The sequence below is a fragment of the Capra hircus genome, chromosome 5 (genome assembly GCF_001704415.2).
Source record: "Capra hircus breed San Clemente chromosome 5, ASM170441v1, whole genome shotgun sequence".
Taxonomy (NCBI): domain Eukaryota; kingdom Metazoa; phylum Chordata; class Mammalia; order Artiodactyla; family Bovidae; genus Capra; species Capra hircus.
In genome coordinates, this window is record NC_030812.1 from 23,110,905 (window position 1) to 23,127,673 (window position 16,769).

The following is a 16,769-nucleotide window of genomic DNA, read 5'->3' on the forward strand; positions in this document are numbered from 1 at the left end:
TTGCTGGAGCAGCTGTGAAGAGATACCCCACGTCCAAGGTAAGAGAAACCCAAGTGAGATGGTAGCTGTTGCGAGAGGGCATCAGAGGGCAGACACACTGAAACCACAATCACAGAAAACTAGTCAATCTGATCACACGGACCATAGCTTTTCTCACTCAGTGAAACTAAGCCATGCCGTGTGGGGCCACCCAAGATGGGCGGGTCATGGTGGAGAGGGCTGACAGAATGTGGTCCAGTGGAGAAGGGAATGGCACACCACTTCAGTTTTCTTGCCTTGAGAACCCCATGAACGGTATGAAAAGGCAAAATAATAGGATACTGAAAGGGGAACTCCCCGGGTCGGTAGGTGCCCAATATGCTACTGGAGATCAATGGAGAAATACCTCCAGAAAGAATAAAGGGATGGAGCCAAAGCAAAAACAATACCCAGCTGTGGATGTGACTGGTGATAGAAGCAAGGTCCGATGTTGTAAAGAGCAATATTGCATAGGAACCTGGAATGTCAGGTCCATGAATCAAGGCAAATTGGAAGTGGTCAAACAAGAGATGGCAAGAGTGAATGTCGACATTCTAGGAATCAGCGAACTAAAATGGACTGGAATGGGTAAATTTAACTCAGATGACCATTATCTCTACTACTGTGGGCAGGAATCCCTCAGAAGAAATGGAGTAGCCATCACGGTCAACAAAAGAGTCTGAAATGCAGTACTTGGATGCAAGCTCAAAAACGACAGAATGATCTCTGTTCATTTCCAAGGCAAACAATTCAATATCATGGTAATCCAAGGCTATGCCCCAACCAGTAACGCTGAAGAAGATGAACTTGAACAGTTCTATGAAGACCTACAAGACCTTTTAGGACTAACACCCCAAAAAGATGTCCTTTTCATTATAGGGGACTGGAATGCAAAAGTAGGAAGTCAAGAAACACCTGGAGTAACAGGCAAATTTGGTCTTAGAGTACAGAATGAAGCAGGGCAAAGGCTAATAGAGTTTTGCCAGGAGAACGCACTGGTCACAGCAAACAGCCTCTTCCAACAACACAAGAGAAGACTCTACACATGGACATCACCAGATGGTCAATACTGAAATCAGATTGATTATATTCTTTGCAGCCAAAGATGGAGAAGCTCTATACAGTCAGCAAAAACAAGACCAGGAGCTGACTGTGGCTCAGATCATAAACTCCTTATTACCAAATTCAAACTTAAATTGAAGAAAGTAGGGGAAAACACTAGACCATTCAGGTATGACCTAAACCAAATCCCTTATGATTATACAGTGGAAGTGAGAAATAGATTTAAGGGCTTAGATCTGATAGATAGAGTGCCTGATGAACTATGGACTGAGGTTCATGACATTGTACAGGAGACAGGGATCAAGACCATCCCCATGGAAAAGAAATGAAAAAAAGCAAAATGGCTGTCTGGGGAGGCCTTACAAATAGCTGTGAAAAGAAGAGAAGTGAAAAACAAAGGAGAAAAGGAAAGATATAAGCATCTGAATGCAGAGTTCCAAAGAACAGCAAGAAGAGATAAGAAAGCCTTCCTCAGTGATCAATGCAAAGAAATAGAGGAAAATAACAGAATGGGAAGGACTAGAGGTCTTTTCAAGAAAATTAGAGATTCCAAGGGAACATTTCATGCAAAGATGGGCTTGATAAAGGACAGAAATAGTATGGACCTAACAGAAGCAGAAGATATTAAGAAGAGGTGGCAAGAATACACAGAAGAACTGTACAAAAAAGATCTTCATGACCTGGATAATCACGATGCTGTGATCACTCACCTAGAGCCAGACATCCTGAACTGTGAAGTCAAGTGGGCCTTAGAAAGCATCACTACGAACAAAGCTAGTGAAGGTGACGGAATTCCAGTTGAGCTATTTCAAATCCTGAAAGATGATGCTGTGAAAGTGCTGCACTCAATATGCGAGCAAATTTGGAAAACTCAGCAGTGGCCACAGGACTGGAAAAGGTCAATTTTTATCCCAATCCCAAAGAAAGGCAATGCCAAAGAATGCTCAAACTACCGCACAATTGCACTCATCTTACACACTAGTAAAGTAATGCTCAAAATTCTCCAAGCCAGGCTTCAGCAATACATGAACTGTGAACTTCCAGATGTTCAAGCTGGTTTTAGAAAAGGCAGAGGGAACCAGAGATCAAATTGCCAGCATCCACTGGATCATGGAAAAAGCAAGAGAGTTCCAGAAAAACATCTATTTCTGCTTTATTAACTATGCCAAAGCCTTTGACTGTGTGGATCACAATAAACTGTGGAAAATTCTGAAAGAGATGGAAATACCAGACCACCTGACCTGCCTCTTGAGAAACCTATATGCAGGTCAGGAAGCAACAGTTAGAACTGGACAAGGAACAACAGACTGGTTCCAAATAGGAAAAGGAGTCCATCAAGGCTGTATATTGTCACTGTGCTTATTTAACTTATATGCAGAGTACATCATGAGAAATGCTGGGCTGGAAGAAGCGCAAGCTGGAATGAAGATTGCCGGGAGAAATATCAATAACCTCAGATATGCAGATGACACCACCCTTATGGCAGAAAGTGAAGAGGAACTAAAAAGCCTCTTGATGAAAGTGAAAGAGGAGAGTGAAAAAGTTGGCTTAAAGCTCAACATTCAGAAAACGAAGATCATGGCATCTGGTCCCATCACTTCATGGGAAATGGATGGGGAAACAGTGGAAACAGTGGCAGACTTTATTTTCTTGGGCTCCAAAATCACTGCAGATGGTGACTGCAGCCATGAAATTAAAAGACGCTTGCTCCTTGGAAGGAAAGTTATGACCAACCCAGATAGCATATTAAAAAGCAGAGATATTACTTTGCCAGCAAAGGTCCGTCTAGTCAAGGCTATGATTTTTCCAGTGGTCATGTATGGATGTGAGAGTTGGACTGTGAAGAAAGTTGAGTGCTAAAGAATTGATGCTTTTGAACTGTGGTGTTGGAGAAAACTCTTGAGAGTCACTTGAACTTCAAGAAGATCCAACCAGTCCATCCTAAAGGAGATCAGTCCTGGGTGTTCATTGGAAGGACTGATGCTGAGGCTGAAACTCCAGTACTTTGGCCACCTCATGCAAAGAGCTGACTCATTGGAAAAGACTCTGATGCTGGGAGGGATTGGGGGCAGGAGAAGGGGACGACAGAGGATGAGATGGCTGGATGGCATCACTGACTCATTGGACCTGAGTCTGAGTGAACTCCGGGAGTTGGTGATGGACAGGGAGGCCTGGCGTGCTGCAATTCATGGGGTTGCAAAGAGTCGGACATAACTGAGCAACTGACCTGAACTGAGCTGTACAGTTCATGATTTCTGAGTGACCCTTTCTCTGCATCAGGGCACCTCCAGTATTCACAATGTTGTGACCTTACCTGAGTGGTTTTCCAGGAAGTCCTCAAGACACACAATGTGGACACATGAGAGAGCCACAGGAGGATAGGGTGTGGAGTCATTTTATAGGAAAGGGGGAGGGTCACTGGGTTACACGTCAGTGCAGGGTGAGATAAAGAAATCAACAAGAGGGATTCCAGGGTTATGTCTAGAATATGTTGTTTGGAAATAAAATGAATGATATAGAAACTCTTGGGGCTTCCCTGGTGATCTAGTGTTTAAGATTCCACGCTTCCAATGCAGGAGGCATAGATTTGATCCCTGGTTGAGGAACTAAGATCCCACATGCCACAGGGCATGGTTAAAATATAAAAAGCAAAAGGACCCCAAAATCTTCCCCCTGCTGTTCTGACTGGCAGGACACCCTTCTCCATGGCCTTAAAGCAGCTGTGCAGAGAGTGTTTATACCACTGTGTTCCAACACCTCAGTCCCGGGCAGGTGCTGGGTGTTTATGACAGTTTTGCCTGGTCTGCCCTCTCCTCTGTGCCAGGTGCGAGCTGCCAGCTCGAGGATGACATCCTCACCTGAAATCAATTCTGCAAACATTGATGGAACATCTTTTATCTGAGGACAGTGTGAGAGGAACTAGGGAGCACACGATAAATAGCTGTCGTCGTTGTTGATTAATACTCTTCTTAGAATGTTGACCTCAAGTTAACTTGCCTCGTGACATTTTAGTTTCCTAACCTGAAAAGGTGATAATAACAGGGCTTACCTTGAAAGGCTGTCATGAGGTCTAAATGAGTTAATACGTCAAAATACTTAAAAGGATGAGCGCCGTATTTCGTCGCTAAGTCGTGCCCGACTCTTGCGACCCCATGGACTGTAGCCTGCCAGGCTCCTCTGTCCATGGGATTCTCCAGGCAAGAATACTGGAGTCGGTGGCCATTTCCTACTCTGGGGGATCTTCCCAACCCAGGAATTGAACCCGGGTCTCCTACATTGCAGGCACATTCTTTACCAACTGAGCTACCAGGGAAGCCCCATTAAATACCTAGTAACCAATAAATTAAATTAAAATACCTAGCATTTTAAATAAATTAAATACCTAGTAGCCAATATTATTATGATGAGTAATATGACTAACATTACTAACCAGGGCTGGCCTTCCCTGGTAGCTCAGCTGGTAAAGAATCCGCCTGCAATGCAGGAGACCTGTGTTCAATTCCTGAGTTGGGAAGTTCCCCTGGAGAAAGGCATGGCAGCCCACTCTGCTATTCTTGCCTGAAGAATCCCCACAGACAGAGGAGCCTGGCAGGCTACAGTCCATGGGGTCGCAAAGAGTCAGACATGACTGAGAGGCTAAGCACAGCACAGCCAGGGCTCCCATAGTCTTTGGTCTTCCGAAACTTCCAGGCTGATGAAGAAAATGAGCACTTAGAATAGAGTGGAGGTGGTGGGTTAGTGGCCACGTCATGTCTGACTCTTGTGACCCCATGGACTGTAGCCCGCCAGGCTCCTCTGTCCGCGGCATCTCCCAGGCAGGCATACTGGAGTGGGTAGCCATTTCCTTCTCCAGGGGATCTTCCTGACCCAGGGATCAAACCCGGATCTCTAGTATTGCAGGTGGGCTCTCCCTTTCCCGACAGAGCCACCAGAGTCATGGGTGTTAATATAGCCAGAATTAGAGGTGCTGGGGGACATTCAGGAGGGGCCCTGCACCAGACGTGGGGGAAGTCCTGAAGTTTTCCTAAGGGAAACAAAGGCTTAGCTGAGACCTGAAGAACAATGAAGAGATTTTCAGATCCCGGAGGGGTTTCAGATGAGGGGGACGCAGAGGGACCTTCCAGGCAGGGGGACTAGCAATGTCAGAGGTGAGAGAGAACGGGTTTGGCAGAGAAGTGGGGGACACAGGAGCAAGAACATTCAAGCCTGGGAAGCACAATAATTCCAGACTTGATAAAAATGCAGAAGACACAGGTCCTACCCTTGAATAGCTCCCAGTTAAGTGGGACAGATGGACGTGAAATAGATACTTTATAATTTTTATTCATCATTTACTATAAGGTGAGAATAGAGAGGAAGGGCCTACGGCAAGAAAGGAAGAGTTTATAGAAAAAGCCAAAATGAAACTCCTGGATCAACATAGACAAGTGCCATATGAGAACCCTTCCTCTATCCAAGCGTGCCCGCTGCCTCTCTTTCCAGGTTCTTTTGGTGTAACACCACCTTCCACCAAGTCAGAATGTTAGTGTGATCCCCAGTGCCATTTTCTCACTCACCGTCACAGTCAACCAATGGCCAAGTCCCTCTGAGTTGCCACCTCTCATTGCCCTGAGAGAGGGCTTTATCACTTATCAAGGGATGGTTTCAGCTTTCAACAACCATGTCCTTCTATACTGCATTGCAATGATCAAGTTCAGTTTCATACCATGACTACCAGAGTGATCTCTGCAACATGTAAGTCCAGCCATCTCTCTCCCTGGGGCAGAACTATTCATCTTCACAGCATGTCCCTCTAGCTGCATTTTCTACCTGCAGAGAGCTATCGTTAGCTAAGGATGCACATGGGTAAAAGGCCTTCTATCCCTCTGAGGATATGTAAGAGTGCTTTTTGTTTATCATCTATTTATATTTTTAATTTTAAAAATTGAGATACAACTGACATGTAACATTAAGATGTGCAAACATGATCTGATACATTTAAAGGTTACAATATCATCAGCCCATCACATAATTGCCATTTCTGTTTTGTGGTAAGAACATTTAAGATCTAGTTATGAGTTCTATTTTTAAACCTGTTTTTAGTACTAAAGTTAAAACTGTATCTTCTCCTATTTGTAACTTTACCAAACCTAAACTATTCTCTTTTTTAAATAATCTGAATTAACGTGGAGAGATGTGTCGAGAATTTTTAGTTGTAGGGATAAAAAAAAGAAATAACCTTACCTCCCTTATTTGTCTTCCCAGAGTGAGCATAATATGAACGCCAAAACACCAGTTAGAGGGAAGATTATTTAGTGATGGGGTCTTGCATGTATACTGACTTAGCCTGAATAACATAAAGTTTCAGTCATTTCTCTCTTTTGTCCTTCCCCAAGGTACTTCTTAAGTTTTACCTTTTAAAGAGTCAGGTTTATTGGAGAATAATTCACATAAAATTATTGGGTTGGCCAAAAAGTTTCATTCGGTTTCCATGTTATGAGAAAACCTGAACAAACTTTTTGGCCAACCCAATAAAATTTACCCCTTACAAGTACCGTTCAGTGAGCTTTGGCTATCATCGTGGGAGTGTGCTCAGTCGTGTCTGACTCTTTCTGACCCTGCGGACTGCAGGCTGCCAGGCTCCTCTGTCCATGGAAGCTTCCAGGCAAGTATACTGGAGTGGGTTGCCATTTCCTCTCCCAGGGATCTTCCTGACCCAGGGAACTTGTATCTCCTTGTCCCCTGCACTGCAGGCAGATTCTTTGCCACTGAGCCACCAGGGAAGCCCTTTGTTGATCACACAGAGTCATAGAACTACTGCCTTAATCAAGATATAGAACATTTCTACCAACTTCAAATGTTCCTCCATGCGCTTTGCAGCCAGCCTCCTCACCCACCCTCATTTCCTTGCAATATCTGACCTGTTTGCTTGTTATACTTAGCTAATAGCTTTTGCGATGAATTCGTATTGTTGCATGTGTCTATAGTTCCATTTGTATTGCTGACTATTACTCTATGGTCTGGATATAGACAAGTTGTTTCTTCACCAATTGGTGAACATTTGAGCTGTTTCCAGTCTTCAGCTATTATGAATAAAATTGTTATAAATAAGAGAATTTCTGTTGCTTTGTATGCTTGGCAATGTTTGGTCATGTCAATTTTTAAAATTTTAGAGATTCTAGTGAGGGTGCAATGGTATCTTCTCATATTTTAATTTATATTTCCCTAAACTCAAATTAGCATCTTTTAATGAACTAATTTGCCATTCATTTATTTCTCTAGTGAAAGTGTGTGTTTAAATATTTTGACCTCTTTTTAGTTGGTTTTTAAAATATTACTCTTATTGTGCTGTAATAGTTTTTTTTATAAGTCCTTTATCAGATATATAATTTTCCATGTCTGTGGCTTTTTCATTTTCTTAATATTTTTATAACAGATTTATTGAGATATATTCATATAACATTATCTTTAGAAAAGTAGAAATGTTAAAATTTTGATGAAGTCCAACATATTAATTTTTTCTTTTATGGTTTGTGACATTTGTTTCTTATCTAGGAAACCCCTGTTTAAACCAAGGTAAAAAGATCTTCTCCTATGTTTCCTCAGAAGTTTTATAGTTTCATCTGTTAACATTTAGGTCTATGATTCACTTTGAGCTAATTGTGGAGTATGGTGTGAAGTAAGAGTCAAGGTTCTTTTTTTTTTTTTTTTTGGACGTCCAATTGTTCCAGCACTATTTGTTGAAAACCTCTTTTCCCCATTGAACCACCAGAGCACTTTTGTTGGAAATCAGTTTTCTATATTTTGGTGGATCTATTTCTGGACCCTATAGTCTGCCCCTTTGATCTGTATTTCTACCTTTAGGTATATGCACTGCCTTGATTACTGTAGCTTTAGAATAAATCTTGAAAACAGAGAGGTTTCAACTCCAACTCAACTCCTCTAACTCTATTATCTTTTTTCAAAAGTCATTTCTGGTCCTTTATACTTTCAAAAACATTTTAGATTCAGTTTGTAGATTTCTACTATAACAACCAAGGCTGGTGATCTGCAGATGAATTTGGAAAGAATCGACACCTTAACAACATTCACTGTTCCCTTTCATGAGCATGATTTGTCTCTTGATTTGTTTAGTTCTTCCTTGATTTCTCTCAGCATTAGAAATTTTTTTCAGTATACAGGTCTTGCACATAGTTGGTTATATTTATCTCTAGATTTTTCATGTTTTTAATCTGTTGTGAATGGTATTTTTTAAAAATTTTTGTTAGGGTGTAGTTGATTTACAATGTTGCAATAGTTTTTACTGTATAGCAAAGTGTATGAATTATACATAAACATGTATCCACTCTTTTTAGGATTCTTTTCCCATATAGATTATTGCAGTGAGTGGTATTTTTAGCATTTTCAACATCCAGTAGTTCATTGCTTATAAGTAGAAAAATGATTTATTTTTTATATTGATCTTGTATTCTGATGGGCTTTCCCTCCTGGCTCAGCTGGTAAAGAATCTGCCTACAATGCAGGAGACCTGGGTTCGATCCCTCAGTTGGGAAGATCCCCTGGAGAAGGGAAAGGCAACCCACTCCAGTATTCTGGCCTGGAGAATTCTATAGACTGTATAGTTCATTGGGTTGCAAAGAGTCAGACACGGCTGAGAGACTTTGATTTCACTGTATCCTGATACATAGCTAAACTCACATATTTTTTGTAATAACTATTTGAATTTTTGATATCTTAAATTTTCTATGCATATGATTATGCTATTTGCAATTAAAGACATTGTTACTTTTTAAAAAGCAATCTGTATGCTTTTATCTACTTTCTTATTTTATTGCATTAGCTAGGACCTCCAGTTTAGCTGTGGAAAGAAGTTATAAAAAGCGGGCATTCTTGCTTCAATCCCAGACTGAATCGCAAAGCATTCACTCTTCTACTGTTAAGAATGATGTTGCCTAAGCTCATTTGTATCATTCCTTTTTAGATTCCACACACAAGGGATGTCAAACAATATTTCTGCATCTCTGCCTGACTTCCTTCACTCAGTATGACACTCTCTAGGTCCATCTATGTGGCTGCAAATGGCATTATTTCGTTCTTTTTAATGGCTGAGTTATGCGCAAAACAGAAGCCGACTCAGACTTTGAGAATGAGTTTATGGTTGCTAGGCGTGGGGGAGTGGGGAGGTGGGGGAAAGTGTGGGGGAAGGGATAGTTAGGGAGTCTGGGATGGACTTGTACACACTGCTATGTTTAAAACGGATAAGCAACAGGACCCACTGTATAGTGCATGGACCCTTGCTCAGCGTTATGTGGCAGCGTGGATGGGAGGGGAGACTTGGCTGAGTCCCTCCACTGTTCACCTGAAACTATCACAACATTGTTAATTGGCTATATCCCAATACAAAATAAAAAGCTAAAGAAAAATAACAATGTTACCTTTTTTTTGGACATAAGGTTTGTCAGATTGAGAACGATTTCCTTCTATTTCAAGTTTGCCAAAACTTTTTGTAATGAATGTTGAATTTTATAAATGCTTTTAAAACATGTATTGAGATATTACATAATTTTAGTATTTTAGTCTGTTGAAAAAGTGACTTTTACTGGTTGATTTTGAATATTGAACCTACTTTGCTTTTCTGGAATGTACACAATGAGTCGTGGTATATTATCCTTGTTATAGATTTCTGGATTCAATTTGCTAGTATTTTGTTACTATGTTCACGAGAGGTATTGGTCTATAGCTTCCTGTCTTATCTATGTTTGGCATCATGATAATGCTGGCCTCTTATTAATAAAATGAGCTGTGAAATGTTACCACTTCTATTTTTTGGGAAAAGCTTATGTAGAACAGGTGTCATTTCTTCATGAAGTGGTAAAACTCACCAGTAAAGTCTCATGAATCTGGAGTCTACTTCTTTGAAAGGGCTATAAAGGTTATCCATATCTTTTTGAGTGGACTTTGGTAGCTGGTGTCTTATTCTTTTATGGTGGTCTTTGTGTGAGATGTTGGCATATTATAATTGCCTTCTGATTTCCCAGTTGCTATCAGTGATATTTGTTTATGCATACCATCTTTATTTATTGAGCCCTTTTTATTATGTCATCATTATTTTTCCCATTTAATGACTGCAATCAATAAATTACAATAAAGTTAATCTGATTGACAATGAATACGTGGCAGGGGAAAATTGGTGGTTATGGCAGAGTAGAAGGCATTGTAGACTTTGGCTAAAAATATTTATGCCACGAAGACAAGGATTTGCCTGATGACTTTGTCAGACAAATTTGTCTATTTTGAGTATCGGCTTTAAACAATCAGAAAAGAAAAGCGAAGTTGCAATAAAAATCTCCTTTGAGCATGCATTGGAAAAACCAAAGGGAAAAGCAGCAGGACTTACCAGCATGATGTTCACAGAATTATTTCTTAAAAAAATTGTTTTTGTTATTTTTTAAGAAACAAGACCTTACTATTTATTTTGGAGTTGTTGACACATACTGAAATATAATAATTTCTTGATTGGGAATATTCTAAAACAAAACAGAAAGAACCCAACTTTACCCCTCAATTTTTCCTAGCCTATGTTTAAATATTGTAAATAACCTTTGAAAATGTAACAGCCACATTTGTTGGAATAGCACTTTTGGTGATTTGAATGGCCTATTTTAAAAGCAACTTATCCTACAAGTTACTTTTCCACTGAAAATGTTTTGTTTGTTCATGCTAAACACTATACTGTTTTCCTAAGGACAAGGTTATTACAAGTACAGAATAACCTACTTAATCTACTTTGATTTAATTTACTTACAGGCAAAGTAGATATTTCTTTTCCTACCACCATCAATGGATTATTATAAGTAAAGTCAGGCATATGCTTCAAATATATGGTGAACAGAGATTAAAGTTATCACATAAAGGCAAATGGATGATATTTTATTGCTTTCTTTTATGGCTGGACATGATCATTATAGTTTAATGAGCTAGGGAACAGAAAAGTCCTGCTATGTGTAATTAGCTGGCCTCTCCACATGGCTTGCATATGGAGGTTGTCCCTGTGGCTTGAGGAGGTGGGCGGTTACTGTTTGCACAGTTCAGAGCTTGCTTTTTGTAGCTCTGCCACATGCCTTTGGTTAAAGTTAGTATCACCCAGGATTGCCAATCTCCAGGTTGGTTCACTGGGTACTGCTACTTCTCAGAATTCTATGACTAAGCCAGGAGTGGTGTTTGTTATTTACCAATAGGTATTTCTTCTGCCTGTTCTGCTTACCACATCATCATACCAGGCCTTGACCTTTGGGAACTCCTCTGGAAAATCAAACATACCTAGAAGCTGCCCAGGCTTAGGTCTAATAACACCACCAGTTACTCTTCGGAAGGTCTTGGAGCAGAGCTTGGAAGGTGATTTGAATGAGAAGGAAACATAACAGCTCATTAAGTGGCTGAGCCTCTTACATGCTAGCTACTTGGTACGACAGACGTAAAGTCAAGCTCATGGAAATCAAGGAGAAAATCCAGGAGAGCCCAAGCTCTTCTTGGTAGTGGATTTGAGTCTGCAGGCTAAGTCAAAGACAAAGCTGAGAAGCACATGTATGCAAGAGAAGATGCAAAAGCTAAAAAGGGATTCAAGCCAGAAAGAAGATAGTGAAAACGCTTCAGTTTCCCTACCTGGGATGCGAGTTTGATTGATTCATTCAGTAACTTTATCCTGGGCGTCTGCTATGGTTCGCTGTTGCTTGGTCTCTCAGTTGGGTCTGACTTTTTGTGACTCCGTGGACTAGCCCGCCAGGCTCCTCTGTCCATGGGATTTCCCAGGCAAGAATACTGGATTGAGTTGCCATTTCCTTCTCCAGGGGATCTTTCAGACCCAGGGATGGAACCCAGGTCTCCTGAGCATCTTCTGCATTGCAGGCAGACTCTTTTACCACTGAGTCACTGGGGAAGCCTTTCTACTATGGACTGGGAGCTATTTTAGGCATTGAAGATACAGCAGTGAATAAAACACAGTCCCTTTTATATTTCCAGTGGGAGAGAGACATTAAACAAAGGTCAAATGAAGAACACTGATAACATCAGGTAGTGGTAGATGCTGGGATGGAAAATAAAGCAGGAGAAAGAAATAATCACTGATAAGAAAAGGCAGGTCTCGGTGAGCAAAGACCTGGACAAAGTGAGGGAATTATGCCATGAGAATATTAGCGATGGAGCATTTCAGGGAGAATAAGTACAAATATCCTGAGGCAGGTTTGGTGAGTTTGGGAAACGAAATGGCCAGAAAGAGCAATGTGAGGAAGGAGAAAGGGTTTGAAGAAAATTACTCTGCACTAGTGAAGCCAGCGTCTTCATGATTGAATACCCTGTGCCTGTATAGACCAGTTTCAGTAAGGAGCACCCTGAACCATGCTGAAAGCAGGATTTATCTCTCAGAAGTACTTTAATGGATGCTAGCCACACCCTAGGACAAGGGGTCTCACCCAGGCTCATTTCACCCCTGGAGATTCACAGTCAGGTTTTAGGTTGTCAATAACCACTCCCACCCACCCAGCTGTGTCTCCCTCCAGAACATTTTTTTTTTCTTTTCGGCTGTTCTGGGTCTTCACTGTTTTGTGTGGGCTTCCTCTGGTTGTGGTGCACGGGCTTCTCAAGGCAGTGGCTTCTCTTGTTGCGAAGCAGAGGCACGAGGTGAGCCGCCTTCGATAGTTGCAGCAGGCGGGCTCAGTGGTTGCGGCTCAAGCGCTTAGTTGCCTATGGAATCTTCCCAGACCAGGGATTGAACCCATGGCCCCTGCATTGGCAGGCAGATTCTTATCCCCTGCACCACCAGGGAAGTCCCAGAACATTTTTCTGCAGATAAAAATGGAACCTGTATGCAAATTCCTGCAGGACCAGATAGGAATACAGGAGAATGAAACAGGTCAGTGGGAGACCCCAGCCACATTTTGCCTACTTCCAGAGGAATAGGCTCCACCCCCACAGAGAAATAAGCTCTCTTCTATCTGTCTTGAAATTTTCAGTCTTTGGGTTGTATTTTTTTTATTTCTCCATTTAGGTCCAAAAAAAAACTTCTCCACCATAAGAAAACCAACAATGCAAGAGTGATGACAAATAGCAAGTTCTGCTCAGTGTTGGGAATCCACAGAGGAGGATGATGACTGTGGAGAACGGGAGGACACATGCCTTCCAAAGGCAGCAACCACTGCTCTGCTTCAGCCCATCACTGCCTTGAGGGGATGGGACTCAGTGTGGGACAAATCTTAGAGAATGCAAAACTCTGGATCTCTTTGGGGATGAAATCTCCAAATTTTTAATTTAGTTCACATTGTTCTTTTCTTTCTTTTTTTTTTTTTTAGAACCCTAGTAGACCAACCATAACACTCATGGTGTGTGCTTGTGCTAAGTCACCTCTGTCGTGTCTGACTCTTCGCAACCCCGTGGATTGCAGCCCACCAGGCTCCTCTGTCCATGGGATTCTCTAGGACAGAATACTGCAGGGGGTAGTTGTGCCCCCCTCTAGGGGATCTTCCCAACCCAGGGATCAAAGCTGCACTCTATGTCTCCTGCAGGGTTCTTCCCCACTGGCGCCACCTGGGAAGCCCGTAACACTCAGGGTTGGGGAGGTCAAATATGGCCCATAGGCAGGTGGTTTGTTGAACTCTGATCAGGATTTCTGAGAGATCTGTGACTTAACATTGACAACTACTCTCCTAGAACATGATTCCCTTCCACTTCTGTGGACAGAAGGACCGAGGTCACAGCCATGCACCATGTCCCTGGGTCCCAGAAGTCTAGGGGAGGGCCATCTGCCTGGCTTTTACCTCCCCCACATCCCTGACCCAGAGCACAGAAGCCAGCAGGATCTCCCCCTCTTCCTCTGTTCCCCAGGTAGTGTTTTCCACTGTAGGGATGGAGCAAGTGGGACCCTGTCACAGGGAATGGGTACTGCGAAGCACCAGATGAGCAGCAGAGGCTCATTACCATGAAAGGTAGCTTTCTTCTTCATCTTCTCAATTCTCCACTCTACTCCCTCCAACACATCCCTCCACATTCGACCCGTTATACCCCATGAGAGTTTCTTTGATTACAAGCTACAGAAACCCACATCAAACCAAACCTGTTCACTCCTGTATCTGAGAAGCCCAAGGGCAGGGATAAATAAACCTGTTCACTCCTGTATCTGAGAAGCCCAACGGCAGTGCTGCTTCAGGCTTGTCGGATTCAGGTGCTCAGGAATCTCTTCTCTTCACTCAAAACTGAGCTCTGCTTTCTTCTCTATTGTTTTTGTTCTTTGACAAGCTCTCCAAGTGAGGGGAAGGTGACTTACATGGTCCTAACTGCCGATCATCTCAGAAGTGGAGGTACTTACCTCAAATCCTAAAAATTAATCTGCTGTGATAGCGGACAAACCCATGTCCAAAGGCATGGGGCACTCCTATTGGCTAGCCTGGGTCACATGCTTTCCAAAAGAGTGGGTTCCAGAATCACAAGGAGTGTTGAGGGTGTGTGTGTGTGTGTTTGTGTGTGTGTGTGTGTGTGTGTGTGGTGGTGGTGGTGGTGGCGGTGAGATGGCAAACTCTAAAAGGAAGGAATGGTGGCCACTTAAAAGGGTACCTTCTAACCACAGGCACTTCAGACACAACAGCTAACAGCCATGCCCTCAGTCCCCAAGCAAAACCCAAAAAGCTTTCTCTGCAACTCAGCAAGCTCAGTGCCGATTGCTCGAGTCAGTTTTAGTATCAGAGCATCTGCATTAAAAAACCAAGAAGACCCAGTTTGAGTTTGGTTCATGGAGGAGATTTTCAAGCTTTGGCAGTTCCTCCATGCAAGCAACAGGAGACACTCTTCAGCTTTGTGAAAATCACTCTTCCTTCCCTTCTTAGTAGAATGACAGTTCACAACTTTAGCCATGCACCTGCCCCCTAAACAGAGCATGTTCTCCTGAAAACCTGGGAACAAACTGAATCACTATTTTACCATGTACATTTAAAGCTAAAGGTGAACTCCAGGGAATCAACTCTCAGGAAGTTCTCAGGCAGTGATCAGAGAGTGACTGCTGGGTTTCATACACACAAAATAAGATAACCTTACCTATAGGGAGAAAAATTCAAACTCATTGAGAGTAAAAGGATGAGAGTTACAATAATAGCTGATCTTTATTATTTGCTAAATGCCAAAGCACTTTTCATAGATTATGTCATTTAATTTTCACAATAGCCCTATACGTTTCATTATTATCTCCATAAAAGGCTAAATAATTAGCCAAAAATAACACAGGCAGTCAGCAGTGGCAGAGCAAGGATTCATGCCTGGGCAGTTTAGTCAGACACTTTGCTGGAACTTCATTCATTCTACAATTACGTGGAATGCCTACTATGTGCTGGAAACTATTCAAGGAGATGAGATAAAAAGCTGTAAACAGTGCAAAACAGATACATGTCCTCATGAAGCTTACGTTCTTGTGGGTGAGAAAGACAGGAAATCAGGCCAATGAAAAAGACATAAACTAGGTTAGATAGTGATCAATGCAAGGGACAAAAGTAGAGCAGGAGGAAAGAGAGGTGGGAGGAGAGGCGGATTCTGAATAGGGTGATCAGTTAAGTCTCACTATGAAGGTGGCATTTAACAAAGATCTGAGGAAGTGAGGGAGCAAAGCATGCAGGTTATCTGGAGGAAGAGAGTGGTGGGAGCAGGAAACAGCAAAGACAAAGAGCCTGAGGAAGGAACACAGGTAGCACGTTCTACCCATAGCAAGGCGTTCGCTGTGACTTAAGCGTTGTGATCGAGGAACAGAGCAGGAGGGGATGAGAGCAGAGAGGGGCCAGATCTTCCAGGGTCTCGTGAGTAGCTGTTAGGGCTTTGCCTTTTACTCCGGTGCAATGCAGTCATTTGGGGTAGAGCAGAGCGGGGAAGTGAGATGACTTAGTTTAATCAGGGCCTCTCTCACTGATTGGAGAGCCTTTTGTGGGAGGCTGCAGCAGTAAGCCAGGTAGAAATGAAGGTGCTCATCCTAGCCGCTTTCAGTCATGTCCGACTCTTTGCGACCCCATGGACTGTAGCCCACCTGGCTCCTCTGTCCATGGGATTCTCCAGGCAAGAATAGTGGCATGGGTTGCCATTTCCTTCTCCAGGGGATCTGCCCCACCCCGGGTGGAACCCGCATCTCTTGTCTCCTGCATTGGCAAGTGGGTTCTTTGCCACTAGTGCCACCTGGGAAGCCCAGAAATGAAGGTGGCGTAGACTAATGAGTTGACTTATTAGAAAAAGCCCTGATGCTGGGAAAGACTGAAGGCAGGAGAAGGGGAAAATAGAGGATGAGATGGTTGGATGGCATCAGCAACTCAAAGGACCTGAGTTTGAGGAAACTCCGGGAAATGGCGAAGGACAAGGAAGCCTGGCCTGCTGCAGTCCATGGGGTTGCAAAGGATTGGACACGACTGAGCGACTGAACAAACACAGACTAATGCATGGGGGAGATGTGGCCAGTGTTTCCCTTCTGGGTTTATTGTGAAATCAAAGGGCTAGCTGACACATGAGATGAGGGGTGTGTGAGGAGGATGGCTCTGGGGCTGCTGGCCTGAGCAGCTGAAGACTGAAATTGATGTTTTCAGAGATGGGGAAGAGTGAAGGAGGGATGGCTTTGTTTTTGTTTTATTTTTGAGGGGGTGAGGAGGGAAAGGGTTATTCAGGCTGCAGTTTGGGACCTATTAAACCAGAGATTC